Source organism: Anomaloglossus baeobatrachus, unplaced genomic scaffold (genome assembly GCF_048569485.1).
Source record: "Anomaloglossus baeobatrachus isolate aAnoBae1 unplaced genomic scaffold, aAnoBae1.hap1 Scaffold_3073, whole genome shotgun sequence".
In the NCBI taxonomy this organism is placed as follows: domain Eukaryota; kingdom Metazoa; phylum Chordata; class Amphibia; order Anura; family Aromobatidae; genus Anomaloglossus; species Anomaloglossus baeobatrachus.
The window spans coordinates 63,739-88,386 of record NW_027442490.1 but is presented as its reverse complement, the minus strand read 5'-3'; the positions used below and the strand labels follow the sequence as shown (position 1 = coordinate 88,386).

The 24,648-nt window shown below is 49.0% G+C and overlaps 10 non-coding genes and 2 pseudogenes across 10 annotated transcripts; all 12 read left to right on the top strand.

Annotated features, from left to right (window-relative positions):
- Positions 1–317: 317 nt before the first annotated feature.
- On the top strand, positions 318–407 carry LOC142268588 (U2 spliceosomal RNA; annotated as a pseudogene).
- A 5,443-nt stretch (positions 408–5,850) lies between these two features.
- LOC142268640 (U2 spliceosomal RNA) lies at positions 5,851–6,053 on the top strand (annotated as a pseudogene).
- A 1,387-nt stretch (positions 6,054–7,440) lies between these two features.
- LOC142268621 (U2 spliceosomal RNA) lies at positions 7,441–7,631 on the top strand. The gene has a single exon (XR_012734268.1). It is a non-coding gene; the product is annotated as a U2 spliceosomal RNA (small nuclear RNA).
- A 1,387-nt stretch (positions 7,632–9,018) lies between these two features.
- On the top strand, positions 9,019–9,209 carry LOC142268620 (U2 spliceosomal RNA). Its single transcript, XR_012734267.1, has one exon. It is a non-coding gene; the product is annotated as a U2 spliceosomal RNA (small nuclear RNA).
- Positions 9,210–11,394: 2,185 nt separating this feature from the next.
- On the top strand, positions 11,395–11,590 carry LOC142268582 (U2 spliceosomal RNA). The gene has a single exon (XR_012734237.1). It is a non-coding gene; the product is annotated as a U2 spliceosomal RNA (small nuclear RNA).
- Positions 11,591–12,977: 1,387 nt separating this feature from the next.
- On the top strand, positions 12,978–13,168 carry LOC142268619 (U2 spliceosomal RNA). The gene has a single exon (XR_012734266.1). It is a non-coding gene; the product is annotated as a U2 spliceosomal RNA (small nuclear RNA).
- Positions 13,169–14,555: 1,387 nt separating this feature from the next.
- LOC142268618 (U2 spliceosomal RNA) lies at positions 14,556–14,746 on the top strand. Its single transcript, XR_012734265.1, has one exon. It is a non-coding gene; the product is annotated as a U2 spliceosomal RNA (small nuclear RNA).
- Positions 14,747–16,133: 1,387 nt separating this feature from the next.
- LOC142268617 (U2 spliceosomal RNA) lies at positions 16,134–16,324 on the top strand. Its single transcript, XR_012734264.1, has one exon. It is a non-coding gene; the product is annotated as a U2 spliceosomal RNA (small nuclear RNA).
- Positions 16,325–17,711: 1,387 nt separating this feature from the next.
- LOC142268616 (U2 spliceosomal RNA) lies at positions 17,712–17,902 on the top strand. The gene has a single exon (XR_012734263.1). It is a non-coding gene; the product is annotated as a U2 spliceosomal RNA (small nuclear RNA).
- Positions 17,903–19,289: 1,387 nt separating this feature from the next.
- Positions 19,290–19,480, top strand: LOC142268615 (U2 spliceosomal RNA). The gene has a single exon (XR_012734262.1). It is a non-coding gene; the product is annotated as a U2 spliceosomal RNA (small nuclear RNA).
- A 2,186-nt stretch (positions 19,481–21,666) lies between these two features.
- On the top strand, positions 21,667–21,862 carry LOC142268580 (U2 spliceosomal RNA). The gene has a single exon (XR_012734236.1). It is a non-coding gene; the product is annotated as a U2 spliceosomal RNA (small nuclear RNA).
- A 1,387-nt stretch (positions 21,863–23,249) lies between these two features.
- LOC142268634 (U2 spliceosomal RNA) lies at positions 23,250–23,440 on the top strand. Its single transcript, XR_012734280.1, has one exon. It is a non-coding gene; the product is annotated as a U2 spliceosomal RNA (small nuclear RNA).
- Positions 23,441–24,648: the final 1,208 nt, after the last annotated feature.

Genomic DNA, 24,648 nt, shown 5'->3' with positions numbered 1-24,648 from the left:
TGGCAAAGGGTGGCAGTGACGGAAAGTCAGGCAACCTGTCCTGTCCGTCTTTTTGTATCGTGAATTGGAAAGACTGCAAGGGGGAGGGGAGTTGCTTGCGCCCTAAAGGAGGAGTTATTCAGATTCATTGCAGTGGGCGGCGGCTGCAAAACGCACCATTCTTCTTGTTTTGGCTCTGCAAAGCAGCCTTTTCAAGGGTTGGCTTGGGTGACAAAATGTCTTGTGTAGGCGTGGGTTTGTCTCCCTCTCGCTCTCTCTCCCTAAGATGTGTCCGGCATAGGCCAGGGTGCCACTCGAGGCCCAAACCAATTCTGGTTATCGCTTCTCGGCCTTTTGGCTAAGATCAAGTGTAGTATCTGTTCTTATCAGAACAAACTGAGCTAGCTACACTTGACGAGATACGATCAGGGAGACGAGCTCCGAAGCCCAGCCGAGACCGGAAGAGGGAGATCGGACGGAAGAAGAGCTTGGCAGAAAGAAGCAAGAAGACGAAGGCTCGGAGAAGACTTGGGGAGACCAGAGGAACTTCGAGGAGGAACACAGCGGGAGAAGACACCCGGAGAAGAATCCAAGATCCAGCTCCGGGAATTCAAGCAGGAACCAGCCATGGCAAGCAAGCCAGAGAAGGCAGCCAAGAAGGCTCAGGACCCAGGGACCTCCAGGAAGGCTCATCCAGAGGCTTCTTCGGCCCAAGAGGCCCCTACCTCCGACGCCAGCCAGCCGGAGGGAGCCCGGACGCCGCCTGAAAAGGCTCCAACCCTGGAGCCTTGGATGCGGCAGACGGTCGCCCTGAAGCTAAAGGCGGTGGATGGTAGGTTGCCGGACATGTCCAGCGACGTGTTCTGCAAGAAGATGATTCTGGATCAGGGCTTCTCCAGGGCGGAAACCCTGAGTGTCCAGACCTTCATGACTGGCATTTTTCTGGTAACCTTTGCCACGGTGAATGCCTGCAGGAGATACTGGGAGGCGATGAACGCAGCGATGCCGGACTCCCCTTTTCATTCTTTTTTAGGATCCTGTCCTATACAGAGGGATGAGAAGAGGATCACGGTCTCCATGCGGAACCCGCACACCCCAGGAAGAGACATCTCCACGTTCCTGGGACGTCTCTGCACAGTGGTGAGGGAGCCATCCCACATCCTTAACGGCAACGGATTCTGGACGGGTAAGTGGTCAGTAACCGTTCGACTCTACAGGGAACCAGCATCCGAGGATGGTCTCCAGCACCTGCCCCCGACATTCTCTCTGGGAAACTCCTTTGGTCTCATCTACTACCCGGACATGCCACACAACTGCAGGAAATGTGGCGGGAAAGGGCATTCGATGAAGACCTGCAAGGAGGACGCCTGCAGGGTTTGCCGGGTGACGGGACACAGCTCCAAGGACTGCCCAAAGAAGAAGACTTGCAACCTATGTGGACAGGCGGACCACCTTTACAAGGACTGCCCACAGCGGGAGAAATCCTGGGCACGGGTTGCCGCGGCGACCCAGTATCGGGTAGTCACAGCTTCGTCGACCAAGGCAGCTACGACCGAGGCCACAGAGGCCAAGGACAAGGCGGCCAAGAACCCGGCGACCGTGGCTCCAGCCGATGCCCCAGCAGCCACGGAGTCCAGGAAAAAGAAGGGTAAGAAAACTGTTGCCCCCTCCCTGGTCCCCCCCCCTGTCACCCCTGTCCAAACCCCTCCCCCCCCGGCCAACCCTACTGAGGATTCCACTACCTCCACCTCATTTCCCTACTCCTCAGTTGGTCTCCTCACCCCCCCCCCAAAGCCCACTCTCCCTCCCCAGACCATGAGAGCAGAGGGCCCCAGCACTCTTGCACTTTTCACCGAGGAGGATTTTCCAGCTCTTGTCTCCTCAGGTACAGGCCAAAGGAAAAGGAAGGTGGAAGATAGTCCTGTCGCAGAACCTTCCAAGCTGTTCATTGTGGACCCCAATCCACCCCAGGAAGAGGAGGATGGCCTCCTCCCAGAACCGGACGTGTTGGAGCAGATGGTGGAGTCCCTTGTGGCCGAAGAAGAAATGGAGGAGTCGGAAGCCACTGAGGCACCATCCCTGCTCGATCAGCTAGAAGAAGAGGGTCTGCTGGAGATACCCTTACCAGCAGGTGCCAAAGAGGAAGAACCGCCCGACCGGAGTGGTAACTAAGGCACACCGCCTGCGCTAACTTTCTCTTTCCTCCAATGACTGCTAACATTAACATCTTTTCCATTAATGTTAGGAGCATCAGAGACAAGTTCCGACGTCAGACAATTTTTGCGTTCCTTAACACTCAGTCTAGTGATGTATTTTTCCTGCAGGAATGCTCCCTTCCCTCCTCTAGGTCCTTCAACCATCTGGCCAGGGAGTGGACCCATGGCCCATCCTACTGGTCCGGCGGAGGCGACTGTAGGTCCGCGGGGGTCGCCGTGCTGATCAGGGGAAGCGCCTTCACATTGGACTCTGTTCAGGAAATCGTCTGCGGCAGGTTACTGCTCGTGGATGGCACCTGGGCGGGAGAACCTGTCAGGTTCATCAATGTGTATGCTTCTCCTGTGAAGAGCGATCGACTGGAGCTCCTCCAAGCCCTGCGCCCTCAGCTCGCTACCGCCAGGACGGTAGTGATGGCCGGGGATTTCAACTGCCCAATTGAGGAGGATGGACGCAGTTCTGGAACGGCTGCCAAGTTGGACGTCACATCCAAACTGCTCATTGAGATGGTGACCGAAGCCTCTCTTGTGGACGTCGTTGGCTCCATCGGACACGGATCCGTGAACTATTCATGGTGCCGATCCGATGGCTCGCTGCGTTCCAGGATTGACTTTGTGTTTACCTCTCGGGCGGTTGGGCGGAGTGGGCACTCGATGGTCCCCTGCTTCTTCTCTGACCACAGAGCCATTCACTTTCAAGGTGTGCTGGGCCATGGCTTCCCCATTGGCCCGGGCTCCTGGAAGCTGAACTGCTCTCTGCTGGAAAAGGGTGAGATTCTGGAGGAGCTTAGAGCTGCCTACTCCACGTGGCGGGCCTACAAGGCGGGCTTCCAGTCTGTTTCTGACTGGTGGGAATACGTTAAACTCGAGTTCCGTTTCTTCTTTCAGGCAAAGAGTCAACAACAGGCGTGTCTGAAGAGGAGGGACTTCAGGAGACTCCAGCGTGAGCTGCGTTCCCTGCAGGACCTTCTTCGATGCGGCTGGGACGTGAGAGAGGAGCTGGAGGAGACTAAGAGGAGCCTGAAAAGGCACTTCGAGGAGGAGTCCGAGCGAATTGTCTTCCGTTCCAAAGTGGAGAACCTGGAGAAGGGTGAGAAATGTAACTCGTTCTTTTTCAGGAAACTCCACGCCGGTCACACGCCCATGAATGAACTACGAGACGAGAGTGGAAGCATGCGACGCGGGAAAGAGAACGTGATGAAGGTCGTCAGCGACTTCTACAGCGAACTCTACGCCCGCAAGACTACTGACCCCGAGGCCGCCGATAAGTTCCTGTCAGGTATCACTAACCATCTTGACCCTGCAGACGCGGCGGCCATGGATGTTCCTCTGACGGTGGACGAGCTGCTCTCGGCCGCCAAATCCTTTAGTTCTGGCAGGACACCGGGCAGTGACGGCCTCCCAGCAGAGCTCTATGTAGCGCTGGGAGACCTAATCTGTCCGGACCTGTTAGGGCTGTATGAGGAGATGGTGGTGGAGGGCAGAATGCCTCCATCTCTGAGGGAAGGAATGGTCACGATCCTGTACAAGCGTAAAGGAGAGAGGTGCGACCTGAAGAATTGGCGTCCCATCACCCTTCTGAACGTCGACTACAAGATCCTGGCCAAGACGATGGCAACGAGATTGAAGACTGTTATCGGACGGATCATCCACCCGGATCAGACCTGCGGCATCCCCGGACGTCGCATCGCAGACAGCCTGGCTCTCATGCGGGACACGGTCGAGTACATCAAAGCCCGCCGGGTGCACGCAGCCCTGATCTCGTTGGATCAGGAAAAGGCCTTCGACCGTGTTTCCCATGAGTTCCTGGGCAAAGCTCTGCACAGGTTAGGTTTGGGTAACATGTTTTGCTTGTATGTCCAACTAATGTATTTTGATATTCACAGCTCGGTGTTGGTAAACGGCTGGAAGACTGACCCCTTCCCGGTCCTCTCAGGGGTCAGACAAGGCTGTCCTCTGTCACCTCTTCTTTTTGTTTGTGTTATAGAACTCTTTGCAGAGGCTATCCGGCGGAATGGAGAGATCAGAGGGATCACCGCACCAGGACCAGAACGCTTCGAGGTCAAGTGCTCGCTCTACATGGACGACGTGACCGTCTTCTGCGCGGACCGGCGCTCAGTCGACACCCTCGTCCAGACCTGTGAGACCTTCGGACGGGCTTCGGGAGCCAAAGTCAACTGCGGGAAGTCGGAAGCCATGCTCTTCGGGGACTGGCAGCCGGCCTCCTCCGCCCCCTTCCCTTTCAGCATCCAGCCGGATTTCATCAAGGTTCTTGGAGTCTGGTTCGGGAAGGAAGGAGCAGCCCTCAAGTCCTGGGAGGAACGCTTGACCAAGATCACCCAACGGATCGGTCTGTGGAGCCTCAGACGCCTCACCTGTGAGGGCAAAGCACTGGTCCTGCGTAACGAGGTACTGCCCGTGCTGCAGTACACGGCCCAGGCCTGGCCCCCCCTTGCCACCGTGTGCAGGGCCATTACCAGGACGGTGTTTCGTTTTGTCTGGGGATCCAAGATGGACAGAGTAAAGCGGAGCATCATGTACAAGGATCCTCGCAAGGGTGGGAAGGGCGTACCCGATATCCCCACCCTCCTGCGATCCTCCTTCGTATGTGACTGCGTTCGCCGAACTCTGCGAGTCAAGAGAGGTTCCGCGGGTGGGTCCATGTCTCGCTTCTTCCTGCTCCCCCTTTGGAGACGGTTAGGCTGGGACAAGTGGGACAGCTCCTTCCCCTACAACTGGACGACGCCATGGTTCTACGGAGACGTGGTTCGGTTTGTGAGGGAACACCAACTGGAGGGACTCAAGCCTGATTTGTGGAAGCCAAAGACTATCCACAAACTCATCAGAGCCAAGGACGAAATGGAGAACATTCCAGGACTTCATCACGACACACTGGAGACTGTTTGGACAAACGTGTCATCGGCTGGATTGACCAACGGGCACAAGGACTTGTCATGGATGGCGATACAGGGCGGACTGCCCGTCCGGTCATTCATGCACGCCCGGAACCTGTGCAAAACCCGGTACTGCCCAAGGTGCCCCTTCGTGGAGGAAACATCGCTGCACGCCTTTTGGGACTGCCGTTTCGCACAGCGCCTGTTGGTTGCCCTGGAGGATGACCTGAGGAACTCCGTCCCCAGAGGGAGCCTATCGTACCATTCCGTACTTTATGGACTCTTCCCTGGGACTCACACCGTTGGAGCCATCCAGGAGGCTTGGCGCCTTATGAACTGCTTTAAGGACGCTATTTGGGTCGCCAGGAACCGGCTCATCTTGAAGAGGGAGAGGATGTCTATCCAGGATTGCCACAGGCTGATCCACAGCCTGCTCAGAGACTATTCCATCATGGACAGTCCGGACGACAGCGCCGAGGAGGAGGTTTAGACCTCTTCCATCCCCCCTCCCTCCTTTTCCCGTTATGTGCGTCTTTCAATAAAGCTTCGGGCCTGTGATTTCCCCACCCTATCCCCCTTTTCCCCTACCCCCATCCCCCAATCGCCGGTTCGTCGTTATTTATTGTCTAACTTTTTCTTTCAGCTTGAGTGTTATGGATAAGCATAGGAGCGTGATGTATAGTTTAGTGCGTCGTACTCTATGGCTATGTAAGAAGGATTGTATATTTCTGTGTGTACGGGGCTGCGGCACTGTACACGGTTTGTTACCTTTTTGTGAGTAGTGCATGATAATAAAGATGCTGTTAAATCAAAATCTGTTCTTATCAGTTTAATATCTGATACGTCCCCTATCTGGGGACCATATATTAAATGGATTTTTAGAACAGGGAGATGGAAAAAGAGCTTGCTCTGTCCACTCCACGCATTGACCTGGTATTGCAGTACCTCCAGGAACGGTGCACCCCTTCTTAACCCAGTTTCCAAAAGCAGAACTCAATTCACCTGATTCATATTAGCCCGATTTAATGAATTGGAAGAAAGCATACGTCTTCATATGCACCTCAATTTGGCCCATTCACTTTTCACACTTCCTCCTTTTGTTTTTTATCTTTCACACTTTTGACTTTCTTTATTCATCCAAATAGCAAACTCATCACCACTCAACCTGACCAACTCGGCTATGTCCCCGTGCTGCAGTTCTCTGTCTTATCTAGATCATTTGCAATTGAATGGAATAGATCCCTTTTGGACAAAGTGGATTCACCTGCTGCTGCAGTGACCACAGGTGTGATAACATCTAGAATTGGCATCTGGTGCGATCTCTCCGCTTCCACTCCAAAGAAAGTTACCTGTTTATTCCTATCATGCATTGGTTTTTGGGGTTTTCTTTGAGTAATGATGATCTCTTTAGTAGTCTGTTGGCGCCCTCTCCTGGAGGAATAGTTTGCTTGCTCTTGGACATTCTAAAAGAGAGGTCATGATAGACATTGAGCTTCTGAGCTCAATTGGGGAAAGTCATGGGTGATGAATGTTTGCAACCTACTGCGAAGCCTCATACCGCAATATAAGGAACGTCAAATACTAAGAAAGGGCGGCCTATGAAAGAATTACTACTTTCAATAAGTACACTTAAACGGCTAATTGGGAATAGAAAAACTGTAAAAAGCCCTCTGAGAAAGCCCCCCTCTAACCTTTGATAGTAAGCTTTTCTGTAGTCTGCCTGTTGATGTATTTTCCGTTTGAACTGTGCACAACATGAAGAGACGGAACACTGGCGGCTTGTCACAATGCCCCCCGATGACATCACAATAGCGCTGCTGCCTAGAAAACAAGCTGCGCAGAAGAAGTTGTTCTTTGGGTGGGAGGGTGGGCTAGTGGAAGGAGGGGGCAATCTCTTTTTTTCCCGGGTGGTAGGGGGATGACAGGAGAAGGGAAGCGGGTGGTGAGAAAGGTACAGAGGGCAGGGTTTGGGGGCTGGGAAGGAAAGGGAAAAGATTAGGGTTTGGGGATGATGAAAGGGCTTTCTACGGGTAAGGATGGCAAAGGGTGGCAGTGACGGAAAGTCAGGCAACCTGTCCTGTCCGTCTTTTTGTATCGTGAATTGGAAAGACTGCAAGGGGGAGGGGAGTTGCTTGCGCCCTAAAGGAGGAGTTATTCAGATTCATTGCAGTGGGCGGCGGCTGCAAAACGCACCATTCTTCTTGTTTTGGCTCTGCAAAGCAGCCTTTTCAAGGGTTGGCTTGGGTGACAAAATGTCTTGTGTAGGCGTGGGTTTGTCTCCCTCTCGCTCTCTCTCCCTAAGATGTGTCCGGCATAGGCCAGGGTGCCACTCGAGGCCCAAACCAATTCTGGTTATCGCTTCTCGGCCTTTTGGCTAAGATCAAGTGTAGTATCTGTTCTTATCAGTTTAATATCTGATACGTCCCCTATCTGGGGACCATATATTAAATGGATTTTTAGAACAGGGAGATGGAAAAAGAGCTTGCTCTGTCCACTCCACGCATTGACCTGGTATTGCAGTACCTCCAGGAACGGTGCACCCCTTCTTAACCCAGTTTCCAAAAGCAGAACTCAATTCACCTGATTCATATTAGCCCGATTTAATGAATTGGAAGAAAGCATACGTCTTCATATGCACCTCAATTTGGCCCATTCACTTTTCACACTTCCTCCTTTTGTTTTTTATCTTTCACACTTTTGACTTTCTTTATTCATCCAAATAGCAAACTCATCACCACTCAACCTGACCAACTCGGCTATGTCCCCGTGCTGCAGTTCTCTGTCTTATCTAGATCATTTGCAATTGAATGGAATAGATCCCTTTTGGACAAAGTGGATTCACCTGCTGCTGCAGTGACCACAGGTGTGATAACATCTAGAATTGGCATCTGGTGCGATCTCTCCGCTTCCACTCCAAAGAAAGTTACCTGTTTATTCCTATCATGCATTGGTTTTTGGGGTTTTCTTTGAGTAATGATGATCTCTTTAGTAGTCTGTTGGCGCCCTCTCCTGGAGGAATAGTTTGCTTGCTCTTGGACATTCTAAAAGAGAGGTCATGATAGACATTGAGCTTCTGAGCTCAATTGGGGAAAGTCATGGGTGATGAATGTTTGCAACCTACTGCGAAGCCTCATACCGCAATATAAGGAACGTCAAATACTAAGAAAGGGCGGCCTATGAAAGAATTACTACTTTCAATAAGTACACTTAAACGGCTAATTGGGAATAGAAAAACTGTAAAAAGCCCTCTGAGAAAGCCCCCCTCTAACCTTTGATAGTAAGCTTTTCTGTAGTCTGCCTGTTGATGTATTTTCCGTTTGAACTGTGCACAACATGAAGAGACGGAACACTGGCGGCTTGTCACAATGCCCCCCGATGACATCACAATAGCGCTGCTGCCTAGAAAACAAGCTGCGCAGAAGAAGTTGTTCTTTGGGTGGGAGGGTGGGCTAGTGGAAGGAGGGGGCAATCTCTTTTTTTCCCGGGTGGTAGGGGGATGACAGGAGAAGGGAAGCGGGTGGTGAGAAAGGTACAGAGGGCAGGGTTTGGGGGCTGGGAAGGAAAGGGAAAAGATTAGGGTTTGGGGATGATGAAAGGGCTTTCTACGGGTAAGGATGGCAAAGGGTGGCAGTGACGGAAAGTCAGGCAACCTGTCCTGTCCGTCTTTTTGTATCGTGAATTGGAAAGACTGCAAGGGGGAGGGGAGTTGCTTGCGCCCTAAAGGAGGAGTTATTCAGATTCATTGCAGTGGGCGGCGGCTGCAAAACGCACCATTCTTCTTGTTTTGGCTCTGCAAAGCAGCCTTTTCAAGGGTTGGCTTGGGTGACAAAATGTCTTGTGTAGGCGTGGGTTTGTCTCCCTCTCGCTCTCTCTCCCTAAGATGTGTCCGGCATAGGCCAGGGTGCCACTCGAGGCCCAAACCAATTCTGGTTATCGCTTCTCGGCCTTTTGGCTAAGATCAAGTGTAGTATCTGTTCTTATCAGTTTAATATCTGATACGTCCCCTATCTGGGGACCATATATTAAATGGATTTTTAGAACAGGGAGATGGAAAAAGAGCTTGCTCTGTCCACTCCACGCATTGACCTGGTATTGCAGTACCTCCAGGAACGGTGCACCCCTTCTTAACCCAGTTTCCAAAAGCAGAACTCAATTCACCTGATTCATATTAGCCCGATTTAATGAATTGGAAGAAAGCATACGTCTTCATATGCACCTCAATTTGGCCCATTCACTTTTCACACTTCCTCCTTTTGTTTTTTATCTTTCACACTTTTGACTTTCTTTATTCATCCAAATAGCAAACTCATCACCACTCAACCTGACCAACTCGGCTATGTCCCCGTGCTGCAGTTCTCTGTCTTATCTAGATCATTTGCAATTGAATGGAATAGATCCCTTTTGGACAAAGTGGATTCACCTGCTGCTGCAGTGACCACAGGTGTGATAACATCTAGAATTGGCATCTGGTGCGATCTCTCCGCTTCCACTCCAAAGAAAGTTACCTGTTTATTCCTATCATGCATTGGTTTTTGGGGTTTTCTTTGAGTAATGATGATCTCTTTAGTAGTCTGTTGGCGCCCTCTCCTGGAGGAATAGTTTGCTTGCTCTTGGACATTCTAAAAGAGAGGTCATGATAGACATTGAGCTTCTGAGCTCAATTGGGGAAAGTCATGGGTGATGAATGTTTGCAACCTACTGCGAAGCCTCATACCGCAATATAAGGAACGTCAAATACTAAGAAAGGGCGGCCTATGAAAGAATTACTACTTTCAATAAGTACACTTAAACGGCTAATTGGGAATAGAAAAACTGTAAAAAGCCCTCTGAGAAAGCCCCCCTCTAACCTTTGATAGTAAGCTTTTCTGTAGTCTGCCTGTTGATGTATTTTCCGTTTGAACTGTGCACAACATGAAGAGACGGAACACTGGCGGCTTGTCACAATGCCCCCCGATGACATCACAATAGCGCTGCTGCCTAGAAAACAAGCTGCGCAGAAGAAGTTGTTCTTTGGGTGGGAGGGTGGGCTAGTGGAAGGAGGGGGCAATCTCTTTTTTTCCCGGGTGGTAGGGGGATGACAGGAGAAGGGAAGCGGGTGGTGAGAAAGGTACAGAGGGCAGGGTTTGGGGGCTGGGAAGGAAAGGGAAAAGATTAGGGTTTGGGGATGATGAAAGGGCTTTCTACGGGTAAGGATGGCAAAGGGTGGCAGTGACGGAAAGTCAGGCAACCTGTCCTGTCCGTCTTTTTGTATCGTGAATTGGAAAGACTGCAAGGGGGAGGGGAGTTGCTTGCGCCCTAAAGGAGGAGTTATTCAGATTCATTGCAGTGGGCGGCGGCTGCAAAACGCACCATTCTTCTTGTTTTGGCTCTGCAAAGCAGCCTTTTCAAGGGTTGGCTTGGGTGACAAAATGTCTTGTGTAGGCGTGGGTTTGTCTCCCTCTCGCTCTCTCTCCCTAAGATGTGTCCGGCATAGGCCAGGGTGCCACTCGAGGCCCAAACCAATTCTGGTTATCGCTTCTCGGCCTTTTGGCTAAGATCAAGTGTAGTGTTGTTCGAAGAGGTGGTTTAAGCTCCAGGCCACCTTAGTACAATGATACAATGCACACTGGAAGGTTGCGCTGGCTAGTACTCTGGGTGGATAGTATATTCATCTAGTGGAAAGCATGGCCCTACCAGGATCGAGGATATTAGACTGAGTAAGGATGGGGGGCTATGGTACAACGTGCCCCAGGACTGACGACCCTGGAGTGAGTCTGAGCTTGCTGGCTTGGAACCCCGGCAAGCCTTGGGCTCTGTAGCACACCGTACCTTGCCTTTTCATACTTTTTGAGCATATTACCCTATCCAGGCCTTCTGGCTAGGAAGGGAAATTTTTATAATCCCGGTCGGAGGTCTGGTCAGCTTTGGGCTGAGAAACTAACACCCGGTTGGAGGTCCGGGTCAGCTTCGGCTGAGAAACCAACACCCGGTTGGAGGTCTGGGTCAGCTTCGGCTGAGAAACCAACACCCGGTTGGAGGTCCGGTTAGCCTTGGGCTGAGAAACCAACACCGGTTGACGGTCCGGGCAGTTTCGGCTGCGAAACCAACAACTAGTAGCTCTCTACTCCACTTGGGTAAGATGCCTGGGTGGACGCTGGGAGCAACGACAAGGCTCAACCAGGCTTCGGCTTGGGGGAGCACCGAAGATCCCTGACCCTTGCTGTGGCCTTCTGGCTCGGAGGGACGGGGTTGATTTTTGGGGACCCTCTCCTCACGGTGGGGTCCACACGAATCCTAGCCTTTGCACTGTTTTTGGTGTGACTTCGGTCATGCATTTTTTGTGGTGCTTTGGAAAGCTTCATTAAATCAAAATCTGTTCTTATCAGTTTAATATCTGATACGTCCCCTATCTGGGGACCATATATTAAATGGATTTTTAGAACAGGGAGATGGAAAAAGAGCTTGCTCTGTCCACTCCACGCATTGACCTGGTATTGCAGTACCTCCAGGAACGGTGCACCCCTTCTTAACCCAGTTTCCAAAAGCAGAACTCAATTCACCTGATTCATATTAGCCCGATTTAATGAATTGGAAGAAAGCATACGTCTTCATATGCACCTCAATTTGGCCCATTCACTTTTCACACTTCCTCCTTTTGTTTTTTATCTTTCACACTTTTGACTTTCTTTATTCATCCAAATAGCAAACTCATCACCACTCAACCTGACCAACTCGGCTATGTCCCCGTGCTGCAGTTCTCTGTCTTATCTAGATCATTTGCAATTGAATGGAATAGATCCCTTTTGGACAAAGTGGATTCACCTGCTGCTGCAGTGACCACAGGTGTGATAACATCTAGAATTGGCATCTGGTGCGATCTCTCCGCTTCCACTCCAAAGAAAGTTACCTGTTTATTCCTATCATGCATTGGTTTTTGGGGTTTTCTTTGAGTAATGATGATCTCTTTAGTAGTCTGTTGGCGCCCTCTCCTGGAGGAATAGTTTGCTTGCTCTTGGACATTCTAAAAGAGAGGTCATGATAGACATTGAGCTTCTGAGCTCAATTGGGGAAAGTCATGGGTGATGAATGTTTGCAACCTACTGCGAAGCCTCATACCGCAATATAAGGAACGTCAAATACTAAGAAAGGGCGGCCTATGAAAGAATTACTACTTTCAATAAGTACACTTAAACGGCTAATTGGGAATAGAAAAACTGTAAAAAGCCCTCTGAGAAAGCCCCCCTCTAACCTTTGATAGTAAGCTTTTCTGTAGTCTGCCTGTTGATGTATTTTCCGTTTGAACTGTGCACAACATGAAGAGACGGAACACTGGCGGCTTGTCACAATGCCCCCCGATGACATCACAATAGCGCTGCTGCCTAGAAAACAAGCTGCGCAGAAGAAGTTGTTCTTTGGGTGGGAGGGTGGGCTAGTGGAAGGAGGGGGCAATCTCTTTTTTTCCCGGGTGGTAGGGGGATGACAGGAGAAGGGAAGCGGGTGGTGAGAAAGGTACAGAGGGCAGGGTTTGGGGGCTGGGAAGGAAAGGGAAAAGATTAGGGTTTGGGGATGATGAAAGGGCTTTCTACGGGTAAGGATGGCAAAGGGTGGCAGTGACGGAAAGTCAGGCAACCTGTCCTGTCCGTCTTTTTGTATCGTGAATTGGAAAGACTGCAAGGGGGAGGGGAGTTGCTTGCGCCCTAAAGGAGGAGTTATTCAGATTCATTGCAGTGGGCGGCGGCTGCAAAACGCACCATTCTTCTTGTTTTGGCTCTGCAAAGCAGCCTTTTCAAGGGTTGGCTTGGGTGACAAAATGTCTTGTGTAGGCGTGGGTTTGTCTCCCTCTCGCTCTCTCTCCCTAAGATGTGTCCGGCATAGGCCAGGGTGCCACTCGAGGCCCAAACCAATTCTGGTTATCGCTTCTCGGCCTTTTGGCTAAGATCAAGTGTAGTATCTGTTCTTATCAGTTTAATATCTGATACGTCCCCTATCTGGGGACCATATATTAAATGGATTTTTAGAACAGGGAGATGGAAAAAGAGCTTGCTCTGTCCACTCCACGCATTGACCTGGTATTGCAGTACCTCCAGGAACGGTGCACCCCTTCTTAACCCAGTTTCCAAAAGCAGAACTCAATTCACCTGATTCATATTAGCCCGATTTAATGAATTGGAAGAAAGCATACGTCTTCATATGCACCTCAATTTGGCCCATTCACTTTTCACACTTCCTCCTTTTGTTTTTTATCTTTCACACTTTTGACTTTCTTTATTCATCCAAATAGCAAACTCATCACCACTCAACCTGACCAACTCGGCTATGTCCCCGTGCTGCAGTTCTCTGTCTTATCTAGATCATTTGCAATTGAATGGAATAGATCCCTTTTGGACAAAGTGGATTCACCTGCTGCTGCAGTGACCACAGGTGTGATAACATCTAGAATTGGCATCTGGTGCGATCTCTCCGCTTCCACTCCAAAGAAAGTTACCTGTTTATTCCTATCATGCATTGGTTTTTGGGGTTTTCTTTGAGTAATGATGATCTCTTTAGTAGTCTGTTGGCGCCCTCTCCTGGAGGAATAGTTTGCTTGCTCTTGGACATTCTAAAAGAGAGGTCATGATAGACATTGAGCTTCTGAGCTCAATTGGGGAAAGTCATGGGTGATGAATGTTTGCAACCTACTGCGAAGCCTCATACCGCAATATAAGGAACGTCAAATACTAAGAAAGGGCGGCCTATGAAAGAATTACTACTTTCAATAAGTACACTTAAACGGCTAATTGGGAATAGAAAAACTGTAAAAAGCCCTCTGAGAAAGCCCCCCTCTAACCTTTGATAGTAAGCTTTTCTGTAGTCTGCCTGTTGATGTATTTTCCGTTTGAACTGTGCACAACATGAAGAGACGGAACACTGGCGGCTTGTCACAATGCCCCCCGATGACATCACAATAGCGCTGCTGCCTAGAAAACAAGCTGCGCAGAAGAAGTTGTTCTTTGGGTGGGAGGGTGGGCTAGTGGAAGGAGGGGGCAATCTCTTTTTTTCCCGGGTGGTAGGGGGATGACAGGAGAAGGGAAGCGGGTGGTGAGAAAGGTACAGAGGGCAGGGTTTGGGGGCTGGGAAGGAAAGGGAAAAGATTAGGGTTTGGGGATGATGAAAGGGCTTTCTACGGGTAAGGATGGCAAAGGGTGGCAGTGACGGAAAGTCAGGCAACCTGTCCTGTCCGTCTTTTTGTATCGTGAATTGGAAAGACTGCAAGGGGGAGGGGAGTTGCTTGCGCCCTAAAGGAGGAGTTATTCAGATTCATTGCAGTGGGCGGCGGCTGCAAAACGCACCATTCTTCTTGTTTTGGCTCTGCAAAGCAGCCTTTTCAAGGGTTGGCTTGGGTGACAAAATGTCTTGTGTAGGCGTGGGTTTGTCTCCCTCTCGCTCTCTCTCCCTAAGATGTGTCCGGCATAGGCCAGGGTGCCACTCGAGGCCCAAACCAATTCTGGTTATCGCTTCTCGGCCTTTTGGCTAAGATCAAGTGTAGTATCTGTTCTTATCAGTTTAATATCTGATACGTCCCCTATCTGGGGACCATATATTAAATGGATTTTTAGAACAGGGAGATGGAAAAAGAGCTTGCTCTGTCCACTCCACGCATTGACCTGGTATTGCAGTACCTCCAGGAACGGTGCACCCCTTCTTAACCCAGTTTCCAAAAGCAGAACTCAATTCACCTGATTCATATTAGCCCGATTTAATGAATTGGAAGAAAGCATACGTCTTCATATGCACCTCAATTTGGCCCATTCACTTTTCACACTTCCTCCTTTTGTTTTTTATCTTTCACACTTTTGACTTTCTTTATTCATCCAAATAGCAAACTCATCACCACTCAACCTGACCAACTCGGCTATGTCCCCGTGCTGCAGTTCTCTGTCTTATCTAGATCATTTGCAATTGAATGGAATAGATCCCTTTTGGACAAAGTGGATTCACCTGCTGCTGCAGTGACCACAGGTGTGATAACATCTAGAATTGGCATCTGGTGCGATCTCTCCGCTTCCACTCCAAAGAAAGTTACCTGTTTATTCCTATCATGCATTGGTTTTTGGGGTTTTCTTTGAGTAATGATGATCTCTTTAGTAGTCTGTTGGCGCCCTCTCCTGGAGGAATAGTTTGCTTGCTCTTGGACATTCTAAAAGAGAGGTCATGATAGACATTGAGCTTCTGAGCTCAATTGGGGAAAGTCATGGGTGATGAATGTTTGCAACCTACTGCGAAGCCTCATACCGCAATATAAGGAACGTCAAATACTAAGAAAGGGCGGCCTATGAAAGAATTACTACTTTCAATAAGTACACTTAAACGGCTAATTGGGAATAGAAAAACTGTAAAAAGCCCTCTGAGAAAGCCCCCCTCTAACCTTTGATAGTAAGCTTTTCTGTAGTCTGCCTGTTGATGTATTTTCCGTTTGAACTGTGCACAACATGAAGAGACGGAACACTGGCGGCTTGTCACAATGCCCCCCGATGACATCACAATAGCGCTGCTGCCTAGAAAACAAGCTGCGCAGAAGAAGTTGTTCTTTGGGTGGGAGGGTGGGCTAGTGGAAGGAGGGGGCAATCTCTTTTTTTCCCGGGTGGTAGGGGGATGACAGGAGAAGGGAAGCGGGTGGTGAGAAAGGTACAGAGGGCAGGGTTTGGGGGCTGGGAAGGAAAGGGAAAAGATTAGGGTTTGGGGATGATGAAAGGGCTTTCTACGGGTAAGGATGGCAAAGGGTGGCAGTGACGGAAAGTCAGGCAACCTGTCCTGTCCGTCTTTTTGTATCGTGAATTGGAAAGACTGCAAGGGGGAGGGGAGTTGCTTGCGCCCTAAAGGAGGAGTTATTCAGATTCATTGCAGTGGGCGGCGGCTGCAAAACGCACCATTCTTCTTGTTTTGGCTCTGCAAAGCAGCCTTTTCAAGGGTTGGCTTGGGTGACAAAATGTCTTGTGTAGGCGTGGGTTTGTCTCCCTCTCGCTCTCTCTCCCTAAGATGTGTCCGGCATAGGCCAGGGTGCCACTCGAGGCCCAAACCAATTCTGGTTATCGCTTCTCGGCCTTTTGGCTAAGATCAAGTGTAGTATCTGTTCTTATCAGTTTAATATCTGATACGTCCCCTATCTGGGGACCATATATTAAATGGATTTTTAGAACAGGGAGATGGAAAAAGAGCTTGCTCTGTCCACTCCACGCATTGACCTGGTATTGCAGTACCTCCAGGAACGGTGCACCCCTTCTTAACCCAGTTTCCAAAAGCAGAACTCAATTCACCTGATTCATATTAGCCCGATTTAATGAATTGGAAGAAAGCATACGTCTTCATATGCACCTCAATTTGGCCCATTCACTTTTCACACTTCCTCCTTTTGTTTTTTATCTTTCACACTTTTGACTTTCTTTATTCATCCAAATAGCAAACTCATCACCACTCAACCTGACCAACTCGGCTATGTCCCCGTGCTGCAGTTCTCTGTCTTATCTAGATCATTTGCAATTGAATGGAATAGATCCCTTTTGGACAAAGTGGATTCACCTGCTGCTGCAGTGACCACAGGTGTGATAACATCTAGAATTGGCATCTGGTGCGATCTCTCCGCTTCCACTCCAAAGAAAGTTACCTGTTTATTCCTATCATGCATTGGTTTTTGGGGTTTTCTTTGAGTAATGATGATCTCTTTAGTAGTCTGTTGGCGCCCTCTCCTGGAGGAATAGTTTGCTTGCTCTTGGACATTCTAAAAGAGAGGTCATGATAGACATTGAGCTTCTGAGCTCAATTGGGGAAAGTCATGGGTGATGAATGTTTGCAACCTACTGCGAAGCCTCATACCGCAATATAAGGAACGTCAAATACTAAGAAAGGGCGGCCTATGAAAGAATTACTACTTTCAATAAGTACACTTAAACGGCTAATTGGGAATAGAAAAACTGTAAAAAGCCCTCTGAGAAAGCCCCCCTCTAACCTTTGATAGTAAGCTTTTCTGTAGTCTGCCTGTTGATGTATTTTCCGTTTGAACTGTGCACAACATGAAGAGACGGAACACTGGCGGCTTGTCACAATGCCCCCCGATGACATCACAATAGCGCTGCTGCCTAGAAAACAAGCTGCGCAGAAGAAGTTGTTCTTTGGGTGGGAGGGTGGGCTAGTGGAAGGAGGGGGCAATCTCTTTTTTTCCCGGGTGGTAGGGGGATGACAGGAGAAGGGAAGCGGGTGGTGAGAAAGGTACAGAGGGCAGGGTTTGGGGGCTGGGAAGGAAAGGGAAAAGATTAGGGTTTGGGGATGATGAAAGGGCTTTCTACGGGTAAGGATGGCAAAGGGTGGCAGTGACGGAAAGTCAGGCAACCTGTCCTGTCCGTCTTTTTGTATCGTGAATTGGAAAGACTGCAAGGGGGAGGGGAGTTGCTTGCGCCCTAAAGGAGGAGTTATTCAGATTCATTGCAGTGGGCGGCGGCTGCAAAACGCACCATTCTTCTTGTTTTGGCTCTGCAAAGCAGCCTTTTCAAGGGTTGGCTTGGGTGACAAAATGTCTTGTGTAGGCGTGGGTTTGTCTCCCTCTCGCTCTCTCTCCCTAAGATGTGTCCGGCATAGGCCAGGGTGCCACTCGAGGCCCAAACCAATTCTGGTTATCGCTTCTCGGCCTTTTGGCTAAGATCAAGTGTAGTATCTGTTCTTATCAGTTTAATATCTGATACGTCCCCTATCTGGGGACCATATATTAAATGGATTTTTAGAACAGGGAGATGGAAAAAGAGCTTGCTCTGTCCACTCCACGCATTGACCTGGTATTGCAGTACCTCCAGGAACGGTGCACCCCTTCTTAACCCAGTTTCCAAAAGCAGAACTCAATTCACCTGATTCATATTAGCCCGATTTAATGAATTGGAAGAAAGCATACGTCTTCATATGCACCTCAATTTGGCCCATTCACTTTTCACACTTCCTCCTTTTGTTTTTTATCTTTCACACTTTTGACTTTCTTTATTCATCCAAATAGCAAACTCATCACCACTCAACCTGACCAACTCGGCTATGTCCCCGTGCTGCAGTTCTCTGTCTTATCTAGATCATTTGCAATTGAATGGAATAGATCCCTTTTGGACAAAGTGGATTCACCTGCTGCTGCAGTGACCACAGGTGTGATAACATCTAGAATTGGCATCTGGTGCGATCTCTCCGCTTCCACTCCAAAGAAAGTTACCTGTTTATTCCTATCATGCATTGGTTTTTGGGGTTTTCTTTGAGTAATGATGATCTCTTTAGTAGTCTGTTGGCGCCCTCTCCTGGAGGAATAGTTTGCTTGCTCTTGGACATTCTAAAAGAGAGGTCATGATAGACATTGAGCTTCTGAGCTCAATTGGGGAAAGTCATGGGTGATGAATGTTTGCAACCTACTGCGAAGCCTCATACCGCAATATAAGGAACGTCAAATACTAAGAAAGGGCGGCCTATGAAAGAATTACTACTTTCAATAAGTACACTTAAACGGCTAATTGGGAATAGAAAAACTGTAAAAAGCCCTCTGAGAAAGCCCCCCTCTAACCTTTGATAGTAAGCTTTTCTGTAGTCTGCCTGTTGATGTATTTTCCGTTTGAACTGTGCACAACATGAAGAGACGGAACACTGGCGGCTTGTCACAATGCCCCCCGATGACATCACAATAGCGCTGCTGCCTAGAAAACAAGCTGCGCAGAAGAAGTTGTTCTTTGGGTGGGAGGGTGGGCTAGTGGAAGGAGGGGGCAATCTCTTTTTTTCCCGGGTGGTAGGGGGATGACAGGAGAAGGGAAGCGGGTGGTGAGAAAGGTACAGAGGGCAGGGTTTGGGGGCTGGGAAGGAAAGGGAAAAGATTAGGGTTTGGGGATGATGAAAGGGCTTTCTACGGGTAAGGATGGCAAAGGGTGGCAGTGACGGAAAGTCAGGCAACCTGTCCTGTCCGTCTTTTTGTATCGTGAATTGGAAAGACTGCAAGGGGGAGGGGAGTTGCTTGCGCCCTAAAGGAGGAGTTATTCAGATTCATTGCAGTGGGCGGCGGCTGCAAAACGCACCATTCTTCTTGTTTTGGCTCTGCAAAGCAGCCTTTTCAAGGGTTGGCTTGGGTGACAAAATGTCTTGTGTAGGCGTGGGTTTGTCTCCCTCTCGCTCTCTCTCCCTAAGATGTGTCCGGCATAGGCCAGGGTGCCACTCGAGGCCCAAACCAATTCTGGTTATCGCTTCTCGGCCTTTTGGCTAAGATCAAGTGTAGTATCTGTTCTTATCAGTTTAATATCTGATACGTCCCCTATCTGGGGACCATATATTAAATGGATTTTTAGAACAGGGAGATGGAAAAAGAGCTTGCTCTGTCCACTCCACGCATTGACCTGGTATTGCAGTACCTCCAGGAACGGTGCACCCCTTCTTAACCCAGTTTCCAAAAGCAGAACTCAATTCACCTGATTCATATTAGCCCGATTTAATGAATTGGAAGAAAGCATACGTCTTCATATGCACCTCAATTTGGCCCATTCACTTTTCACACTTCCTCCTTTTGTTTTTTATCTTTCACACTTTTGACTTTCTTTATTCATCCAAATAGCAAACTCATCACCACTCAACCTGACCAACTCGGCTATGTCCCCGTGCTGCAGTTCTCTGTCTTATCTAGATCATTTGCAATTGAATGGAATAGATCCCTTTTGGACAAAGTGGATTCACCTGCTGCTGCAGTGACCACAGGTGTGATAACATCTAGAATTGGCATCTGGTGCGATCTCTCCGCTTCCACTCCAAAGAAAGTTACCTGTTTATTCCTATCATGCATTGGTTTTTGGGGTTTTCTTTGAGTAATGATGATCTCTTTAGTAGTCTGTTGGCGCCCTCTCCTGGAGGAATAGTTTGCTTGCTCTTGGACATTCTAAAAGAGAGGTCATGATAGACATTGAGCTTCTGAGCTCAATTGGGGAAAGTCATGGGTGATGAATGTTTGCAACCTACTGCGAAGCCTCATACCGCAATATAAGGAACGTCAAATACTAAGAAAGGGCGGCCTATGAAAGAATTACTACTTTCAATAAGTACACTTAAACGGCTAATTGGGAATAGAAAAACTGTAAAAAGCCCTCTGAGAAAGCCCCCCTCTAACCTTTGATAGTAAGCTTTTCTGTAGTCTGCCTGTTGATGTATTTTCCGTTTGAACTGTGCACAACATGAAGAGACGGAACACTGGCGGCTTGTCACAATGCCCCCCGATGACATCACAATAGCGCTGCTGCCTAGAAAACAAGCTGCGCAGAAGAAGTTGTTCTTTGGGTGGGAGGGTGGGCTAGTGGAAGGAGGGGGCAATCTCTTTTTTTCCCGGGTGGTAGGGGGATGACAGGAGAAGGGAAGCGGGTGGTGAGAAAGGTACAGAGGGCAGGGTTTGGGGGCTGGGAAGGAAAGGGAAAAGATTAGGGTTTGGGGATGATGAAAGGGCTTTCTACGGGTAAGGATGGCAAAGGGTGGCAGTGACGGAAAGTCAGGCAACCTGTCCTGTCCGTCTTTTTGTATCGTGAATTGGAAAGACTGCAAGGGGGAGGGGAGTTGCTTGCGCCCTAAAGGAGGAGTTATTCAGATTCATTGCAGTGGGCGGCGGCTGCAAAACGCACCATTCTTCTTGTTTTGGCTCTGCAAAGCAGCCTTTTCAAGGGTTGGCTTGGGTGACAAAATGTCTTGTGTAGGCGTGGGTTTGTCTCCCTCTCGCTCTCTCTCCCTAAGATGTGTCCGGCATAGGCCAGGGTGCCACTCGAGGCCCAAACCAATTCTGGTTATCGCTTCTCGGCCTTTTGGCTAAGATCAAGTGTAGTGTTGTTCGAAGAGGTGGTTTAAGCTCCAGGCCACCTTAGTACAATGATACAATGCACACTGGAAGGTTGCGCTTGCTAGTACTCTGGGTGGATAGTATATTCATCTAGAGGAAAACATGGCCCTACCAGGATCGAGGCTATTAGACTGAGTAAGGGTGGGGGGGCTATGGTACAACGTGCCCCAGGACTGACGACCCTGGAGTGAGTCTGAGCTTGCTGGCTTGGGACCCCGGCAAGCCTTGGGCTCTGTAGCACACCGTACCTTGCCTTTTCATACTTTTTGAGCATATTACCCTATCCCAGCCTTCTGGCTAGGAAGGGAAATTTTTACAATCCCGGTCGGAGGTCTGGTCAGCTTTGGGCTGAGAAACTAACACCCGGTTGGAGGTCTGGGTCAGCTTCGGCTGAGAAACCAACACCCGGTTGGAGGTCTGGGTCAGCTTCGGCTGAGAAACCAACACCCGGTTGGAGGTCCGGTTAGCCTTGGGCTGAGAAACCAACACCGGTTGACGGTCCGGGCAGTTTCGGCTGCGAAACCAACAACTAGTAGCTCTCTACTCCACTTGGGTAAGATGCCTGGGTGGACGCTGGGAGCAACGACAAGGCTCAACCAGGCTTCGGCTTGGGGGAGCACCGAAGATCCCTGACCCTTGCTGTGGCCTTCTGGCTCGGAGGGACGGGGTTGATTTTTGGGGACCCTCTCCTCACGGTGGGGTCCACACGAATCCTAGCCTTTGCACTGTTTTTGGTGTGACTTCGGTCATGCATTTTTTGTGGTGCTTTGGAAAGCTTCATTAAATCAAAATCTGTTCTTATCAGTTTAATATCTGATACGTCCCCTATCTGGGGACCATATATTAAATGGATTTTTAGAACAGGGAGATGGAAAAAGAGCTTGCTCTGTCCACTCCACGCATTGACCTGGTATTGCAGTACCTCCAGGAACGGTGCACCCCTTCTTAACCCAGTTTCCAAAAGCAGAACTCAATTCACCTGATTCATATTAGCCCGATTTAATGAATTGGAAGAAAGCATACGTCTTCATATGCACCTCAATTTGGCCCATTCACTTTTCACACTTCCTCCTTTTGTTTTTTATCTTTCACACTTTTGACTTTCTTTATTCATCCAAATAGCAAACTCATCACCACTCAACCTGACCAACTCGGCTATGTCCCCGTGCTGCAGTTCTCTGTCTTATCTAGATCATTTGCAATTGAATGGAATAGATCCCTTTTGGACAAAGTGGATTCACCTGCTGCTGCAGTGACCACAGGTGTGATAACATCTAGAATTGGCATCTGGTGCGATCTCTCCGCTTCCACTCCAAAGAAAGTTACCTGTTTATTCCTATCATGCATTGGTTTTTGGGGTTTTCTTTGAGTAATGATGATCTCTTTAGTAGTCTGTTGGCGCCCTCTCCTGGAGGAATAGTTTGCTTGCTCTTGGACATTCTAAAAGAGAGGTCATGATAGACATTGAGCTTCTGAGCTCAATTGGGGAAAGTCATGGGTGATGAATGTTTGCAACCTACTGCGAAGCCTCATACCGCAATATAAGGAACGTCAAATACTAAGAAAGGGCGGCCTATGAAAGAATTACTACTTTCAATAAGTACACTTAAACGGCTAATTGGGAATAGAAAAACTGTAAAAAGCCCTCTGAGAAAGCCCCCCTCTAACCTTTGATAGTAAGCTTTTCTGTAGTCTGCCTGTTGATGTATTTTCCGTTTGAACTGTGCACAACATGAAGAGACGGAACACTGGCGGCTTGTCACAATGCCCCCCGATGACATCACAATAGTGCTGCTGCCTAGAAAACAAGCTGCGCAGAAGAAGTTGTTCTTTGGGTGGGAGGGTGGGCTAGTGGAAGGAGGGGGCAATCTCTTTTTTTCCCGGGTGGTAGGGGGATGACAGGAGAAGGGAAGCGGGTGGTGAGAAAGGTACAGAGGGCAGGGTTTGGGGGCTGGGAAGGAAAGGGAAAAGATTAGGGTTTGGGGATGATGAAAGGGCTTTCTACGGGTAAGGATGGCAAAGGGTGGCAGTGACGGAAAGTCAGGCAACCTGTCCTGTCCGTCTTTTTGTATCGTGAATTGGAAAGACTGCAAGGGGGAGGGGAGTTGCTTGCGCCCTAAAGGAGGAGTTATTCAGATTCATTGCAGTGGGCGGCGGCTGCAAAACGCACCATTCTTCTTGTTTTGGCTCTGCAAAGCAGCCTTTTCAAGGGTTGGCTTGGGTGACAAAATGTCTTGTGTAGGCGTGGGTTTGTCTCCCTCTCGCTCTCTCTCCCTAAGATGTGTCCGGCATAGGCCAGGGTGCCACTCGAGGCCCAAACCAATTCTGGTTATCGCTTCTCGGCCTTTTGGCTAAGATCAAGTGTAGCATCTGTTCTTATCAGTTTAATATCTGATACGTCCCCTATCTGGGGACCATATATTAAATGGATTTTTAGAACAGGGAGATGGAAAAAGAGCTTGCTCTGTCCACTCCACGCATTGACCTGGTATTGCAGTACCTCCAGGAACGGTGCACCCCTTCTTAACCCAGTTTCCAAAAGCAGAACTCAATTCACCTGATTCATATTAGCCCGATTTAATGAATTGGAAGAAAGCATACGTCTTCATATGCACCTCAATTTGGCCCATTCACTTTTCACACTTCCTCCTTTTGTTTTTTATCTTTCACACTTTTGACTTTCTTTATTCATCCAAATAGCAAACTCATCACCACTCAACCTGACCAACTCGGCTATGTCCCCGTGCTGCAGTTCTCTGTCTTATCTAGATCATTTGCAATTGAATGGAATAGATCCCTTTTGGACAAAGTGGATTCACCTGCTGCTGCAGTGACCACAGGTGTGATAACATCTAGAATTGGCATCTGGTGCGATCTCTCCGCTTCCACTCCAAAGAAAGTTACCTGTTTATTCCTATCATGCATTGGTTTTTGGGGTTTTCTTTGAGTAATGATGATCTCTTTAGTAGTCTGTTGGCGCCCTCTCCTGGAGGAATAGTTTGCTTGCTCTTGGACATTCTAAAAGAGAGGTCATGATAGACATTGAGCTTCTGAGCTCAATTGGGGAAAGTCATGGGTGATGAATGTTTGCAACCTACTGCGAAGCCTCATACCGCAATATAAGGAACGTCAAATACTAAGAAAGGGCGGCCTATGAAAGAATTACTACTTTCAATAAGTACACTTAAACGGCTAATTGGGAATAGAAAAACTGTAAAAAGCCCTCTGAGAAAGCCCCCCTCTAACCTTTGATAGTAAGCTTTTCTGTAGTCTGCCTGTTGATGTATTTTCCGTTTGAACTGTGCACAACATGAAGAGACGGAACACTGGCGGCTTGTCACAATGCCCCCCGATGACATCACAATAGCGCTGCTGCCTAGAAAACAAGCTGCGCAGAAGAAGTTGTTCTTTGGGTGGGAGGGTGGGCTAGTGGAAGGAGGGGGCAATCTCTTTTTTTCCCGGGTGGTAGGGGGATGACAGGAGAAGGGAAGCGGGTGGTGAGAAAGGTACAGAGGGCAGGGTTTGGGGGCTGGGAAGGAAAGGGAAAAGATTAGGGTTTGGGGATGATGAAAGGGCTTTCTACGGGTAAGGATGGCAAAGGGTGGCAGTGACGGAAAGTCAGGCAACCTGTCCTGTCCGTCTTTTTGTATCGTGAATTGGAAAGACTGCAAGGGGGAGGGGAGTTGCTTGCGCCCTAAAGGAGGAGTTATTCAGATTCATTGCAGTGGGC